The sequence below is a fragment of the Melitaea cinxia genome, chromosome 13, assembly GCF_905220565.1.
Source record: "Melitaea cinxia chromosome 13, ilMelCinx1.1, whole genome shotgun sequence".
Taxonomy (NCBI): Eukaryota; Metazoa; Arthropoda; class Insecta; order Lepidoptera; family Nymphalidae; genus Melitaea; species Melitaea cinxia.
In genome coordinates this window covers 2,627,544-2,630,910 of record NC_059406.1, presented here as the reverse complement: position 1 = coordinate 2,630,910, position 3,367 = coordinate 2,627,544, and the positions used below count along the sequence as shown (strand labels likewise).

General features: G+C 32.3%; 1 long non-coding RNA gene across 1 annotated transcript; it reads right to left on the bottom strand.

The window, feature by feature from the left end:
- Window positions 1–553: 553 nt before the first annotated feature.
- Window positions 554–3,050, bottom strand: LOC123658850. The gene is made up of 3 exons (XR_006743943.1): window positions 2,854–3,050; window positions 2,071–2,156; window positions 554–1,137 (listed from the first exon to the last, which is right to left on the bottom strand). It is a non-coding gene; the product is annotated as an uncharacterized LOC123658850 (long non-coding RNA).
- Window positions 3,051–3,367: the final 317 nt, after the last annotated feature.

The window sequence follows — 3,367 nt, the reverse complement described above, 5'->3', positions numbered from 1 at the left end:
CGCCCTAGACAAACTTCTTCTGCCATTGATGTAAGCTTCATCAGTGGCAGCCTCGCACCACTATGTGAATGGTCTGTACATGATGATACAATGGGAAGTTACCATTATCCAACAATAACAGAGATTTTATTACATGTAGATAAATATCATCTCAATTCCCCTGTAGATAGGTTCATATATAAAAAAGCTGACTGGGCAACATACACAGCTCTTTCCAAAACAATGTTTAATGATCTCATACTTCAATCACATGATCCTATTTCAACCTATAATAATTTTTGTCTTCATTTAGATACTCTTAAAGAAATGTCAATTCCAAAGCTCACTAAAACAAACACTTTCATAAGCAGGCCACCATCTCCCTGGTGGAATAGTATATGTGAACAAAGTGTTATTGCTTCATATAATGCACTAAAACTATATAGAAAAGAGCCTACTATTGAAAATTATATTAATTACAAAAGAAAAGATGCCCAGAAAAAGAGAACAATTTCAGAACAGAAAAAAATTGGATGGAATAATTTATGTAACACTTTTAATAGAAATACTCACATAAGTAAAATTTGGAATTTATTAAAAATGTTTAAAGGCATAAGACCTAAGAATAAATCATATACAAATGAGTTTATATCTCCACTCTTGGATAAATTATCAGATAATAGCAACTTAATTGAGGTAGATCAACTGAACGTTCTTTTTGAAATCAACAATCACAACCCAAATTCTAAATTTTTACTGGATCCATTTTCATGGTCTGAATTTTTAACAAGCTTGCACTCTAGACGAAATACAACTCCTGGCTTAGATGATTATCCTTACATAGTAATTAAAAAGTTAGATGTATCTGCCCAAAAGTTGTTTCTTAGCATCCTCAATTTGCTTTGGCGTAATAAATCTATTCCACAGTCATGGAAAACACAGTGTGTTGTCCCAATACTTAAGCCCGACAAATCTCCTGAGTTTGCTAGTTCTTATAGACCAATTTCCTTGTCATCCTGTCTTGGTAAAATATTCGAAAATATGGTGAAAGTCCGTCTTGACTGGTATGTTGAATCCAAGTGTTTCATTCCACATATACAATATGGCTTCCGTAGAGGGCGTAGTAGTGCAGACAGTTTCACCTCTTTAATCTCTGACCTGAAAAATGCAAAACATAGAAAATTAAACACTGTTTGCGTATTCCTAGATTTCAAAGTGCTTTTGATAGTGTTGATCCTGGTATACTAGTTCAAATCATGTCTAGGTTGGGTGTGCCCGGGCACTTATGTAAGTGGATTTTTAATTTTTTGAACAACAGAACAATCTATGCTAGGCATAACAATATTTTATATGGACCCAAATGTGCCTCAAAAGGCACAATGCAGGGTGCCACGCTATCTCCACTACTATACAATATATACACAAGTGAAATTTGTAAATATGTAAATAATAAGAATGTAAATATTTTACAATTTGCTGATGACATTGTATTATATAGCAGTAATTACAACTTAGAGATTGCAATAGATAATATGAACAAATCCTTATTTCAACTATTACAATATTATAATGATCGTTTACATTTAAAAATTAACCCCTCTAAAAGTAGTGTTATGTTTTTTGGCAATGAAACCTCAAATTCGAATGTTATTTACAATAATGAAATTATAAATAGAGTCACTTCAAAGAAGTTTTTAGGAATAATACTGGACCCAAAACTAACTTTTGAAGAACATATTAAATATGCATCCAAAAATGCTCACACAGGACTAAATGTTATCAGATCACTTTGTGGCGTAACATGGGGTGCAGACCCTAAAATATTGTCAATATTGTATAAAAGTATTGTTAGAAGTCACTTAGATTATAGCTCACTCGCTTATATGAATAGTTCTCATGTAAATAAATTAGACATATTGCAGAATAAGGCTTTAAGAATAATATCTGGTGCTATGTGCTCAACTCCCATAAGGGCCATGGAAGTTGAGACAAAAGTGATGCCTTTGATTTTGAGGCGAATATTACTTGCTGAAAGATACTGTCTCAAACTAATAGCATCAAACAATACTCAAGTAATAAATAAAATTGTACCTTATATAGATAGAACACCAAGAAGACCATTAATAACAGCACAAGGTCTATTATGTGGTAATTCTCCAACACTGTCCGATATACTCCTGGAAATAGACAATAGCTTTTCTAAAATTAGAAAACAGTTTCCATGGCCATGTTACTCTTTCTCTTATCAATGTATTTCACATCCAATTAATATAGTTCAACAGACAATAAACAATAATTCAGAAATGCTTAAATTTTTGGAGGAAAATTCAATGTACTATGTTATCTACACTGATGGGAGCAAAGCAAGTGATTATGTACATGCTGCTCTATATGATCCACAAGCAAAATTTTCTTCAAGTTTTATTCTGCATGAACCCTGCTCTATATTTACGGCAGAGGCATATGCAGTGTATCAGGCATTAATGCGTATTCGCGAAATCAATAACATTAAATATTTTTTAATAATTTCTGATTCCTTGAGTTTGATAACAGCTTTAAGTACCCTCACAGTTAAATACAAGTCTAATTATATACTTTATTTCATTAAACAAATAATTCACCAATACCATAATAAAAATATTCAAATTTTCTTTCTATGGGTGCCTTCCCACAAAGGTATCTCTGGCAATGAAATGGCTGATAAAACTGCATATGAAGGAGTTAATGCTGTTGACGTTAGAAATGTAATGAATGTTCCTATGTCCGATTACTTGCAATGTATTGACCAGAATACTCAAAAGTTGTGGTTAGAAATGTGGAAGAAAGATCAAGATACGAAAGGAAAATGGTATGGGAGCATACAAGAAAGTTTACCTGCAAGACCTTGGTATCATCGTATGCAAGATGCTACTAGAGACTTTATTACTATCATAAATAGACTACGTTTTGGTCATAATACTGCACCGTCACACCTTGCTCGACTCGGCATTATTGCGAATAAAACTTGTCCACATTGTAATTCAAGTGATGGAACTGTGGAACACATTATTTTCGATTGTCAAAAATTTTTGATTGACAGACTAGTGTTGGCCAGTGAACTTAGTTATGTTGAAAATAAGTGTCATTTATTGTCCCGCCCGCCGCCATTAAAACAATTATTACAAGACGAACATACTTACAAGCACATCTACAAATACATAAAGAATACAATTAAAACAATTTAATGAAATGTGCTCATAGCCGTATTATTACATATATGAAGAATAAGAGTTGACCTAAAGGTTATAGATAACAATAATCATATAAAACGTAGTCTATAAGAATTTTTATTGTCTATAATGGTCATAAAATCCCAAAAAAAAAAAAAAAAAAGCAATGTTAAACTATC